Below are 14,305 nucleotides of genomic sequence, written 5' to 3'. Positions count from 1 at the left end.
AAAACAATTCAGCAGTTTCTTATAAACCTAAACATATAACCCAGAAATCGTGTTCATACAAAAACCTGTCTGTGAATATTTATTGTAGCTTTATTCATAATCACCAAAAATGGAAAATAGCATAAATACTCTTTAACTGATAAATGGTATATTCAAAGGGTAGCTTACTACTCAGCAATAACAAAGAATAAGCTACTGATACATGTAACATGGATGGTCTCAAATGAATCATGCTAAGTGAAGGAAGCCATTCTCAAAAGGCTACATGCTACATGATTCCATTTGTATAAAATTCTGGAAAAGGCAAATCTAGAGGGACAAAAAACAGTTCAGAGGTTGCCAGAGCCTAGGCTGGGAATATATGTTGACTACAAAGGAGAATGAGGGTATTTGTGGAGGAGGTGACAAATTCTTCTCAGTAGCTTGGTATGGTGGTAGTAGTTACATTGACTTAATGTGTTTGTCAAAAATCATCGAACTCTACCTCAGAAGATGAATTTCACTGTTTGTAAAAGATATCCTAACACACATTGACAATATTACAATATAGTAAAGCCATAGTAATGAAAATATTTTGAAACTAACATGAACACAAAAGTAGACCAAGAGAACACCATTGAGAGTTTAGAAAGAGATATGTGTTTATACACACACACACACACACACACACACACACACACACACACATATAAACTTAGTTGATAACTTGTCACTACCAAATGCTTGGGAAAACTGTTCACCATATGGAGAAAAATACAGCTCAATCCCTAATATACCATATATAAAAGTGGATTTCATTTGGTTTATAACCTTAATGTGAAAGGTAATACCATAGGCTAATGGAATAAAATATTAAAGTGTATCTTTGTGATCCAAGGTTAGGGGAGTCTTCCTGAATAAGACCTCAAAAGAGAAACCCTAAGGTGAAAACTGATCAAATAAAATTATTTTGGGATGGCATATGGGAAATCCAAATGGCTAACAAGTTTATTGAGAGAAATGATACAACTCATTAACAATGAGCAAAATGGATATTAATAAACACATTTAAAAGTATATAAAATGTAGTGAAATTAAGTATTGGTGTACCTTCAGACCACGGAATCACACATGTGACTATATATTTCACTGCTCTGGATGGGAGGAAAATTTGATTGGTTCACTGCAGTAGGGTTGGCCATAGTGGGGAGTCAGAGGTCATTATACCTCTGCAGTTCATTAATATATAAGCATGTGGTGGAGGAAATACTCTAAAAGATGATTAACCAGTGAGGAGCAATAAGCTAGAGGTTTATTCACCTTTAAATGGAAATAATAATAATACACATACAGTAGAGTTACTGAGAAAATAAATAAGTTAATATAGCATCTTAGTCCCTTTGTGCTGCTATAACCGTAGACTGGAGAGCTTATAAACAACAGAAATTTATTCCCCACAGTTCATGAGGCTAGAAGTGTGAAACCAGGTTGCTAGCATGGTCAGTTTCTGGTGAGGGCCTTCTGACTGATTACTGCTTCTCCTTGTGTCCTCACATGGCTGAGAGCAGAGAGAGGAAGCCAGTGCCCTTGTGACTCTTAGAAGGGCTCTGATCCCATTTATGGGGGCTCCACCCTCCTGACCTCATCTAATCCTAATTACCTCTCAAAGGCCCGTAATACCATCCAATTGAGGCGTAGGTCTTCAACATATGAATTTTGGAGGAACATAAATATTCAGCCCATAACATACAGTGTATATAAAAACTTTGACAGTACCTGACAAAATTATAAATACCCAATATTAGTTACCACTGTTTTTATTGTTGCATACAATAATATGACAAGATGATTTTTAATAGTATTAAGTGAAAAAAGTAAGAAACAGAGTTTAAAAGGTTAAAAGAGAGAGAGCTGCATAATTCTCACCACTGTTAAATCAGCTGATTCTGTAATTTGAGACAAAGCATTTCAGAAGCTGATCCCCCCCCCCCCCCTTTTGGCTCTTTCTACCAACGTCTCAGTAAGCCTTAGGGATCTGAAATGGCTTATCTCCCGTTAGTAACAAACCTTGGGGATATTTATAATAAATTCTAACTGTATTGTGCTTTGTGTGTTGGCTGCCCAACACTTTCCTTCCCACGGATTCTCCCCTTCCCCGGTCAGAGCTGAGCTGGAAGTATGCACCATTGCCCTCTGCTGGATGAACGTTTAGTGTCCTGTTACAAGTAGGGTTGGATTTTCTGGAGCTCTAAAGTTAAGCTTCATGTGTTATGATTAACTCATAAAATAGTATCAGCATTGCTTAATATGGCCTCTAAATAGAATTTGGGTGCTGAATTATATGGTGACATCTTTAATTCCTTTATTTTAGTTCAGAAAATGTTAAAGTGTTTCAGTGGAATATATTCAAGGTGTTAGTCTAGATTCTGTGTGTCTCAGTTGTATGTGTGTATTTACTTGGTGACCTGCTAGGGATGTTAACTTTTTTCCTTTGATTTAGTAGAAAGGTTTGAGATTGATCTTTCCAAAAATAATTATATCTGCATTAATTCCAACTTTGAAATCTAAATTTGTGCTTCCCATCTCATATGCCTTAATATATTAAAGTATTACGCTTTTTACCCTCTCCTTAAATCAGTCTCTGACATTGAGACTTGTCCAAAGATGGTCATTGGTTTCCTGGGAAAAGGTAAATTCCAGGGAATAATGTCTTCATTCAGTAGAGGCAGCTACCTCAGTCTTAAATTTTCTCTTGCTTAATGTCAGCTACTCCACTAAGGCAGCCAAATTCTTTCTTAAAATAGTCACACTGATATCAGCTAATAACTATTAACAAACAGCTAATAAACTTTTTGAAAGATAAAGAACTATGATTTTTTTCAAGGATAAAAATTAAAAGACTCTCAAAGTTTATTTTTCTTAGTTTTTTGATAATGAACATTCTTAATTTCTTTTCTGGACTAACATTCAGCACAATGGAAAGTCTGGAAATAACTTTCAGAATTTAACTCCATAAAATGGTTAATTTGAGTTAAGTATACAATTTTCCATTAAAGATGCTTATTAACTTGTTATTTTGTTGGACCTTTAAACTCAGTTTTAAGACCTGTGTATCTGAGCTTCTGTATGGTCTATGCTGTGTGAAATGAAGGCAAGCATCCCTCCCCTGTGCGTCACTGGAATGTCACATGCTAATGCCATTTCTCAACACAGTTGTTTTAGTTCTATTAAAAATTAATTGTAACTAAAACAGACAGTTCTAAGCCTCCAGGCTTGTTGAGTCAGAAGATGAGTAATGATCTGTAGTAAGGAAGGTTTGTCCACAGAATCTTCTGCTCTGACTCTTCCATGCTTATGTGCCCAGGAAGAAAATCTTAGCAACTGAAAAAAAGGGGGGAAATGGCAGAAAGGGCCCTGAAAGGGAGTTAAATGACAGGATTAAAGCACATTTATTTGGAAGAATATAGTAGGGACAAAGAAGGAGCCTCTCCTGGGTTGAGATGCAAGGGAAATGGTTGTGGGAACGAACTGGAGGAAACATTAAGCTTCCCACGCTGGTTTTGAAAAGAAGTAACAAAGGTGGACTTCGAATCCACTTGATAGATACCTCTCCAAGGTAGTTTATATGAAGTTCTATCTAGCAAAAGGGAGGTGATTTTGGAAAATCCATATTTAATTCCATTATGGGAATTACATTTGAAGTTTGCCATTTATCTGTTAAGAGTGTTCTGAGACTACCTCAGCATAGCTGAAGCTTTATTGGCTGACTGCCAGGAAATAATGACTTTGCTACAATTTCTGGAAATTGACTTTATATAGCTCAAAAGAAGGGGCAGTTGAAGTTGTATTTGATATGGTCCTTTTGTTGTTGGTTCGATGAACTTCTTTGCCATTTTGCTTGATATTGCTTGTGTTTGGGAAGGCTAGGACATTGGGAACAGCATCCAGATGCAGATGCTTCAGGTTGGCATGTTAGATATTCTACTTAGTAGTTTTAAAGGGCTGTATCATGCATGAAGACATAATCTTTGCAGAGAGAGTGTTGCGAGATCAAGTAGTTTCCCAGTATCCTCTGGCAAGAAGCTCTGAGACTATGGAAGAGAGTTTGTGGGAGGAAACCAAGATCTTGTTAGAAATTGGGCAAAGGGCTCAAAAAGGAAGATGTTCCCATAGGATTCAGTGTTACAGAGTGTATCCTCAACACCAGCAACAGAGACACCTGTATTAAAATTCGCTAACTCTTGACATCTTCTATTGGACATTTAATTTGCATGCCAAGCCCATAAGATAAGCATAAAGTTCCTAATTCATTGTATTTAAGATTTCTAACTATAATTGAAACCTAGTCTAAACATTTTTGTATTTTATTTCTTGGCAGAATGTTTTCTATTCTTAAAACCCTTATAATCAAGTTTTGACCTCATTCTCTCTCCCATACCTCATCAATTTACTTGATATTCAAGATTACTTGGCATTCATACGTAGGCTTCTTGGCATTTTTACCCACTTCTTTATACTACAGCTGCCTCAGGTCACCCTGCTTTACATGGCAACTGAATGTATAAATCTGTCCTTTTGTTTCCAGGTTCAGGCTTGGTGGGAAAATAAAGCCATACATTTCTCTAGAATCCAAAGAAAGCCTCTAGCAGCCAGTGGTAGATGCTGATCAGATTTGTTAAGCTGGAAGGTATGTTCAAACTCCTCTTTAAAGGGACAGATTTAGAGATACCCATCAGGTCCAATTTATTCTCTTTGTCTTCTGTTCTGTGTTTAGATCTTTTCTGCTTCAGGTCCTGCTGATGAACAGTGGCCTCAGGCCACCAGCAGATGCACTTGACCATGACCCCACAGAGGTGGGAGCTATAGGAGAGCTTTCTGCAGAGCTAGCCACAAGCTCCCACTAGGCAGACTCGCTTTAACAGCCATATGGACTTGGCTTCTAGAGTAACTGGTTGGCAATGCCGTCCCTTATCCTCTAGCTCTGCATTCCAGACCTTCATTTCCCAGCTCCTCCCACAGTTGGCTAGATAAAATAACTATCATAAATTTTCCATAACACTCATTACATCTCTGCTACCTCCACTGATCCTTTGCTAATAAAATGAGAATTTGCCCATCCTGATTTTTTGAAAAATTGGCTCCCACTGTGATAACTCTTTTCTCATTCTTTCTTACATATACAGATTAGTCTTGGTGATGTCTCCTATACCAACTTTTCAGTAGTTAACTCCATAATACTAAAAGGATAACAACATTCATGAAATTTATGCCTATTTGTGTAGTGATTAAATTTTTCTTTACAAAAAGATTTAAAGTCAGAGTTCTCTGATTCATCGAATCATATGATACTTTGATTAGTTTGGACCAATTATTCAGGGAGAAAGTAGTGACCGAAACAGACATAATTATTACTCTCTTGAAATTTATAATCGTGATTGATTCCTGGCAATTAAATAGTCAATAAAATGCAGTGTAAACTGTGTAACTGTAAGGACAGTAAAGAAGAAGAGTAGCATCCCAGACCAGGGGAAGGAAGGGTCAAAATACTTCCTGAAAGAAATGAGATCTCTCTTATATATATTCTAGGAAAAAGAACCAGAATATTCAGTTCAAGATGAGAGGGAAATGGTGAGTTCCTTATGGGAACTGAATGTGTTTAGGATGCTGAGAACACGGTCTAAGTGGTAAAAAGTAACAAAACAGTAAACTGGAGAGGTGAGCAGGAACCTTCCAAGCTGTGTTATTCTAAGAGTAATAGGGACTGATTATAAGACAGAAGTCAAGGAAATCATATAATTCTATTTTGTTGTAAAAATATCACTGCCTGCAACATGAAAAATGAATTCAAACAAAGGGTAGATTAACAAGGGATGAGAATAAAGATGAACTGTCCGTCAGGGGACTGCTGAAATAGTCCTGTGGATGGTGGCCCCAAACTAATAAATTTTCAGAATAGAGAATTTATAGGACTTAATGACTCATTGAATGTAGGGGAAAGTAGAAATAAATGATGACTTCCAGCATTCTCACTTGGGCAAATGGAGGAGTGGTGGTACCATCCACTGTGATAGGAAGCATGCAAGGTCATCTAGTGTTTGCAAGGGAAGCAGAAAGGTGATAAGTACAGTTTTCTTTCTCATTCACTGTCCACTGTTCTTCAGTAAGTTATCTTAGCTCTTTCTTCAAAATATGTAGAATTCAGTCACCTATTTAAAAAAATACTCTGTTGTGGATCATTAGCATCCCAGAATACGTTTGGAACATGATTTTTCTGCTTTTCCTATAAATTGATAGAATTACTTCCCTGCTCCTTGAATCTTGACTAGCCTTGTGACTTGCTTGGCCAACAGAATGTGGCAGAGGTGACTGTGCCAGTCCTGTGGTCAGCTTACAAAGTTTGCATGCTCCTGCTGTCTCTTGAAACCCTGCCTCCACCACATGAATAAGCCCAGGCAGGCCTGCTGGAGAATGAGGCAACATACAGGGGAGATGCCAGCCATCCCAGCTGAGACCATCCAAGGCGGGCCTACAGTGAGCCAGTCTTCCGAAGTATGGGAGGCCAAGGTCAGCAGAGCTCCCTGTAGCCAACCACAGATACATGGGTAGGCTCAGTTTGAGACCAGACAAAGAAAACATCCAGACTACCTGGAGACTCGTGAGGGATAATTAATGCTTATGGTTTTAAGTCCTTTAGTTTGGGGATGATGCAGCCGTCAACTGGTTTTCCTGATTCCAACTTTGCTTCCCTTGTTCTGGCCATCAGAATAATCTCATCCAAATCTAAGTTAGGTCATGACACTCTTCTCAAAACACAGCAACGGTCTAGATTTCATTCAAAGTAAAGAACAGAGGTCCCCAAAGAAGCCTGAAAGGCCCTAAATGGTCTGCCCACTGGCTGCCGCTTTGCTTCCATTTGTGACTCTCTCCTTCACTCTTCCGCAGTTACCTTGGACTCCCTGTGGTTCTCACACTCTTTAGGCTTACCCTACCCTAGGCCATTTGCACTTGCTGTTTCCTCTGCCCAGAGTGTTCTTTCTCCGGCTGTCCACATGAACTACTCCTTCATCTCCTTTAGATCTGGAGTCATATATTGCTTTCTCAGGGAGAAGTTTCCCTGACTAACTACTTCCAGTAGCAGCCCTCCCTGTCTCCCTTCCATGGTTTATTTTTCTCCCTGTCACTTACCATCTATCTAGCATTAGTTGGTGTGATTTTAAAACTATTTTTTGTATTTGCTTGTTGTAAGCTATATGATGTCAGAGAGTGTTGTCTGTATAGTTCAGTTTTCTATCCCTAATCCTCAAATAATTCTTGGCTTCCAGTAACTTTTAAGTTAAACAAAAAAACTGGTAAGCGAATGAATACATTGAGCACCTTAATAGCTACGTCTAGATTTTTCAGTTGTGTGAGTCAATAAATACCCTATTTGAAATTCTTTTGCTTTAATTTGAGTTTCTGCCACTGACTTCTAAACAAACCCTGACCAAATCAGGGTTATTATCAAGTAGATGGAATCTAAAGCCAAACAGTAGGACAGGATATCCCTGGGAGAGTCTGAAGAATATGAAAGAGAGGGGATCCAGGTCCCTGAAAAATATCCAATTTTCCAGGCAGAAGGATATCAGAGTAGGAGCCTGGATAGGAGATCACAATATTTCAAGACAGAAGGCATGGAAAACAGTGTCAGATTTTACCAAGAGGCCAAATAAAATACAAGTTGGAAGACCTGACTAAGTTTTTATCTTTTATTTTCTTGCTTTGTGTGTGTGTGTGTGTGTGTGTGTGTGTGTGTTCCCTTTGTGAATACTGTCTAAGGGCTCCTTTGCCTCTCTATTACGGAATTAACTTCATAATACATTTTCTGATTGCTCACATTCTTTTCACATTGGGACTAACACCCCCCCCAACACCCTCCCCACCCCCCCCAAGGAACTTCTGAGCTTTGCATCATTTTCTTGTAGATAATCCATTTGGTACAATTTGAGAGACTAGAATCACTTCACCATAACCTAGCTTGCATTTTTTTCATGTATTTTTGGACCTTGATGCACGAACAAGAATCATTTACCAACCACTTAACAATGACTATGGGAAGAGTTTCTTGCTTTAGTAATTTTAGAAACCATAGGGACTATGTAAGGTCTCTATAGAGGAGTACCACGAATGAAAAGAAAGAGGAAAACAGTGCAAAAATCACTTTATAATGGAAAGTGTGAGCTTTTAAAGATGAGCAGCTGGAATTTCCATATCAGGCAATCAGAGCGAAACCCCTGTGTATTAATGCACTAATAAGCTTTCTAAAGGATTTTTCAAGCATTTTACAGTAAGGTTGTGCATGTTCCCTCCCTCTGTCTGGGAGCCTTCAGGTGCATAATACCTAATAAAGATGACCAGGGCTCCCTCTTCCCCATGCCCAAGGGAATAGTTCTGCTGAATAAAATTTCTCAGCTTATTCATCATTTCTCCTTGAGGACTCAGATATGAAGGCTGCACGTGAAATTGTTCTATCTTTCCAAGTGATAAATTTTATGTTCCTTTATGTTCCCCAAAGATAGCGTTAGGTTTTGGGAAGGACTCCTTTAAAAAGCAAGTCCACTGCAGTCACAGGTCAGACTGAGAATAGGGTCCGGGCCACTGCTTCTCTAAAGATGACCATCAGACTTCCCTCCACTCATTCAGAGATGAAGTCTGTCAGTAGGAAGAAAAAAATGTGTCCCCATGGCCCATTTCCACCCTGAGTCTTTTTTGACAGAACAAAGATTGCCAGTTGGACCAAAGTTGAGGTCCTTTAGTTATGTGCTGGGAACTCGAGTTCTCTGGGAATAGTGCCAAGACCACCAGACTCATTGAACTCACAACTTTTTACCATCACATCATCAGAATGAATTCCAGTCCCTCTGGTCAGTATTGGATTCCGACCAATGTGAGGCAGGTGAAAGGTTACTAACTTAAAAATTTGTGTTTTTGGATTTTTTTGTCTCCCTCTGACCCCTTCCCATTGTCCTGGTAATTAACTTGTGTTTATCACTTCTTACAAGTTTGTATGTCACTGTGTACTGGACTTTAGGCTTCTGTTTGACAAATGTCTGCTTATCTCTGTATAATTATTTCAGTTAAAGAAATTAAGCCTTATCTAGGAGGGGTTAATTTGTAGGGAAACTTTACAAATAAGAATAAAAAGTTACCTTAAAATCTAACCCACTTGCTCCATTTTTATAAGGAAAAATTTCTGACTCCTCCCTTGGACTCTGACTTTCTGAAAAATTAAAACTTGAATGAACACATTGGCTTCATTGCCTTGACCAAGCAGAGTTATGCCAATGGAGAATAGTTATGCAGGATGGGAAAGTAAAATCAAGTTGAAGGACACATTTAATTCAGTGTAAGACACCTGTGCCTGAATGAGTAATGATAAATTTCAAAATATTTTTGCAGCAGATGTTATCAAATTATTCTCCAGTATTACATCAATTACCCATTCTCTCTAGAAATGCATTTTTTTCCAAAAAAAAAAGATAAGCATGGGAAATGGTCATCCTTCATAGGCACAGGTTTTGACAAGAATTTTCATTATATAGTTAACAAATATTTGTTGAGAACCTGTTTTGAGCTGGAAAACAAATTATGTTTTTATTTTAACTGAGTATTTTTCCGCTGGTGATGCTGAGCTAGACCCTGCTGGTGGATGGAAGGGTGGAGAGAAGACATAGTGGGGGATGCACTGAAGCTTTCAGGTTCCAGATCTGGATAAGTTCAAAGTATTTAAGTTTACCAGTACCACCTAAAGCAGCTGCCCAAAATACCTATCAACTCACAGCAACAAAAAGTATTAATTCCTCAGAAGAAAAGGTGAATGTAATTTTGCCTGATTTTCATAGAGGTTCACAATGGGTTTTTTGGCTTGTTTTGGTTTTGTTCTGATTTGTTTCATAGGTCAAGGAATGTGTTTGGGATTTTCCAGACAGGGTGGTACTTCTCCAGTCTTTAATTCTGTTTTAAAATAAGAAAACTGCCTTTTATATTACTATCAAACACGAAGCAGAATCGTCTTTGTGCTGATAGAAATAGTCACTCAGCAAAGGTCACACCTGCTTAAGAACCACTGTGAAGGTGTCTGAAACAGTGCTCGCTCGGGGCTGAGGACACTGTGACCGCCCTCCCCTTAGCCAGATCATCAGCCTGTTCCCGGAGTGGGCTTTCTTCCCCCCGGAAACAGGCCTAGTATTTTCTAGCTGGAACACTTCACAGAGAGCCGGCGCTTCTGGCTTCTATTCCCAGCTGCACCATCAGATCCTGGACTGACCTTCTGTAAGTGAACTTCTCTGCAGTGTTGTGGAGATAGTTACCCTTGTGCAGGGAAGCGTTAGGGTGCATGGTTAATGTTTGCTGTGAGCATCTTGCCTGAAAGGTTGCATGCTCTTTGAGAGAGGGAGGTTAGTGCATGATGTCATTGCTTCCAAAATATGCTCAGATGTTTTAAAAAAAAGAAGGGATGATAAAGAAAGCAATACTGTTTTCTTGGAGGGTGTTGTCAGGGATTGAAGAAGGGGTGCACAGATAAGTAGGTGGCAGGTTGTTTTCCTACCATAAAGCACAACTTTTGCATCCTGTCACTCTAACGAGTGGAATTTAAGGGATATTTCCAGCAAGGTGTGATGTACACTGGAAGTGTTTGATGAAGGAACATGGGGAAGTGATTGGGGACGTGGAAGTATGGACTTGATTTGAACCCTTGGATGAAAATCCTCTCTTCTGGGTTGTTTCCATGACTTGTAATATTACAGTGATGACATTTGCATTCTCCAGCTCAGGATTAGCTAGAAAGGAAGTCAGGGCTCAGTTCAATTGCTTTAGTGAGCACATAAACCACGACCTCTCCTGGAAGATAATTCTAATTAAAGGATAGTAAACCCTGAGTCCATTTGCCTCTCAACATGGGCAACAGAATTACACACAGTTGTGACATTTGCCTGAACATGAAGAGGAAACTTTTCTTCATCGTTGTCCACATCCTGGTTTCGGGTTGAAAGAAGTCATAATTTTCACATGGTGATGTCAGATCCATTCCCACAACAGAGATTAGACAATACCACAAACACGGATTTATGGTTTCATGGGAGAAATCTCCTGTTTTCAAACATTTATCTTTAACAATAGGCTACTGGCAGGGAAGGAAGTCCACCAGTTGGACATAAAAGTTATGGTAATTTGTTGTCAGTGATGAACAGACAGACGCTGGTTGCTGCTTTTGTCCCCGCTGCCACTCGTGACCTCCACTTCTTGGGCATGTTGGACATTAGCCGTCACAGATTGAGCGCACATAAGGCCAGTGGCGTCACAGCTCATTTGTGTAAGAGAATTATCAAGTGTTCTTCACAGGTAATAAGGTAAAATACCTTATTCCTATCAAGGTAATCTCTATATTCAGAACTAAAGGAATCTTTTTAGAGAATACTCAATAGTTGAAGTAACTGAAACAAAGCATTGCTTCACTTTCCTCCTCTGTAAAAAGATGAGACTTGACTAAAACACTGAAACTTCTAGTTTTAAAATCATTCCATTTTACAATTTTTTAACTTACCAAAAGTTATAGATTTTCAAATAGTATCATGACACTGAACTTAGTAATTTCAGAATAAATTACTTAAAAAACTACCCCCAACTTTGCATTTTATGGAGATTTAGTGCTTATTTTGTTTGTTTATTTCTTTCAGTGCTATCTTGTTCCAAAAAAGGACTTAAGGGGATTTGTAAATGTGCACACAGTATAGTGAGATGAAATAAATATATGATAGAAGTAAGGCAAAGAAAAACTAAGGGATGGAATTAGAGTGAGCATGGTGTTAACACATTTATAAAGTTCACTTCATTTCCTGGAGATGAGTCTCACATTTAGACCTTAGCTTTCCAAAAGCCCAAATGAAATGGGAAAACAGTACCAATGATAGATTTTAGTTTCTTTAGAGCAGCATGTCATCTGAGTACACTTGAGCGTCCCTTAGACCCTTCAGGGGGCTGCAGAGTGAAACTATTTTCATAATAAAACAAAAACTGTATTTGCCTTTTGGATCTCATTCTCTCTTGATCGCACAGTGGAGTTTTCCAGTGGCCACATGACCAGCATTCTGATGGTGCCGTTACTCCGAAGGCTATTGGAAGGTGTGCTTGTATATGCTTGCATTTAAAGAGTTTTTGCTTCAATTCCTAATACGGTAAATATTCATAGATACATTCCACATAAACAAAAGCACTTTGGAGGTCCTCAAATGTTTTTAAAGTATAAAATAGTCCAGAGAATGGCTACTGTAAAATATGAACAATTTTGTTTTCACTTCCATATATTAAAATCTAAAAATTATCTTTCATAGAAGTTTAATATTCTATGAAAGGTAATTTCAGTTATTCTGTCTCATCATGGGCAAATGAATAGTTTTCAGGTTATTTGTGATATACTTTAATTGTCAGGAGAGTAATAGATCTTATTGGTCTCTTATTTTGAGGGGATAGGTCAAAGCTCCCTTGAGAAACTGATGAAAGCCATGAACCCTCTCAACTAAACACAACAACAGACGCACAAAATTTTGTGAAGAATTTCATAAGGTTTTTGAACACCCTGAAGTCTGTCTGTTAACACCATAGAGTTCTAAGAACTCCTGTGCGTGGACACAGAAAGAAACCCAGAAATCCTGGTTTCTTGTAACTGATATCTTAAAATTGCTTTAAAGTACAGTTTTAAGGTAAATTTGGACAAGAAGATAAAGAGAAGCTTAATGAATATTGTGTGCATTTCTTTTCTCTCTTAATCCCTTTTTCTCCCCACAGAATAAATTAAGGTGAAGTATTTCTGGTTATACTGTAACTCATTCTTCACCAGAAAGGCATGTTGTTTCTGCTCAGATGGGGTGAATGGAAGCTTTTGTGAGCTCAGCTTTCCTTCCTTAGATCCTAAAAAGAATAACGTCAATTACACAACATAAATCCATTTCCTTGGGATATTCTGATGATTTCAAAAATAGAAATGCTCAAATCTCATAGATTTTAAAAACTTGGCTACATGCAGCTAGGTGAGCTGATGTAGGATGGTGGAGACTCGTGAGGACTGTTTAGTTCCAACGACAACTTCTGAATTTGCGAAGATGTATTTATTGAGTGCCTCCCATATAACAGACCTGGGCACCGTAGGGACTGTGTGAGGACGGTATGACATTTGGCCAAGTCTCAACTAATGTATAAGACATACTTCCTATATGAATAGACATTTTATATGTGGGAGATAGTGTAACATGATCAAGCAGAATGGTTAAAAAGAATGTTTCTAAATTCAGAAATCTTGGTGTGTGATAGCATTTACTGGCTGTCTGGCTTGAGCAGATATTTTAATCTGATCTATTGAGTTGGCATAAAGACCATACCTGATGCATAGGGTCATTGTGAGAATTAAATTTATTAATGCATATAAAGTACAGAGGAGTGTGTGTCATGTAACAAGTGCTCAGTAAATGTTATTACAGAAAGTGCTGTGGGATGTGATGCAATGAAAAATGCAATATGAATTTGGAGAAGGAAAGGATCACCAGGGGTCAGAGGGGTCTAAACAAGAGTTCATGGAGGAGGTAAGACTTCAGCTGTGGGTCTCCTAAGCAGAGCAGGGAGTTATAAAGTTCTTGGTGCACCATAAATTTAAAATCTAATGGAGGAGAGAGGATCAGCCCCAATACGTATAAGCATAAGTGTCAGAAACATGGAAAGAATGCTCAGGTCTCTAGAGACATCCCTAGAAGTGCTAAAGCACAGGCAAGTGAAAAGGATAAAGAGTGGGTGTGAGTTATTACAATGATTGGAATAGAGTTAAGTATATTGCAACTACTTACGGGACCAGATTGTTCCATTCATCCCTCCCAAATTAAATTTCACTTTTCTCGTAGGAATCTTTTGTGGTTAATGGTTCCAAAGGGAGGATTTGTCTTTTATTTTATTTATTTCTGAGGAAACACACCTTATTCACACAGAAAATACACACACGCATACACCCACAGCCCCAAAAATGAAGCACCGAAACTCTATGTGCCTTTTAAGACATTTATGACTTTTGTCTCTTCATTGAACAAATTAAAAAAAAAAAGATTATGGAAGGAAATTTGGAAAAGGCTCACATACATGTACATGTTAATGAAAACAGATATTTCTATAGAAGAATTTCAAAAATATTTTAAAGTAATAGCTTTGCCGATTTTTTAAATAATGATCATAATATATCCTGGCTTTATTAGTGCTCTTGTCCTGATCAAGAAGCCCTGTTACTCTAATTAAAATAACACCATCTGGT

General features: G+C 38.2%; 1 protein-coding gene across 2 annotated transcripts in view; it reads left to right on the top strand.

The window, feature by feature from the left end:
• The window catches only part of LOC123616494 (uncharacterized), a 436,127-nt gene that overhangs the window by 404,897 nt on the left and 16,925 nt on the right, over positions 1-14,305 (top strand). The gene's annotated exons all lie outside the window — the stretch shown is intronic.

The sequence above is a fragment of the Camelus bactrianus genome, chromosome 2, assembly GCF_048773025.1.
Source record: "Camelus bactrianus isolate YW-2024 breed Bactrian camel chromosome 2, ASM4877302v1, whole genome shotgun sequence".
Classification (NCBI taxonomy): domain Eukaryota; kingdom Metazoa; phylum Chordata; class Mammalia; order Artiodactyla; family Camelidae; genus Camelus; species Camelus bactrianus.
The sequence above is the reverse complement of the archived record's forward strand: the minus strand, read 5'-3'. Positions and strand labels throughout refer to the sequence as shown.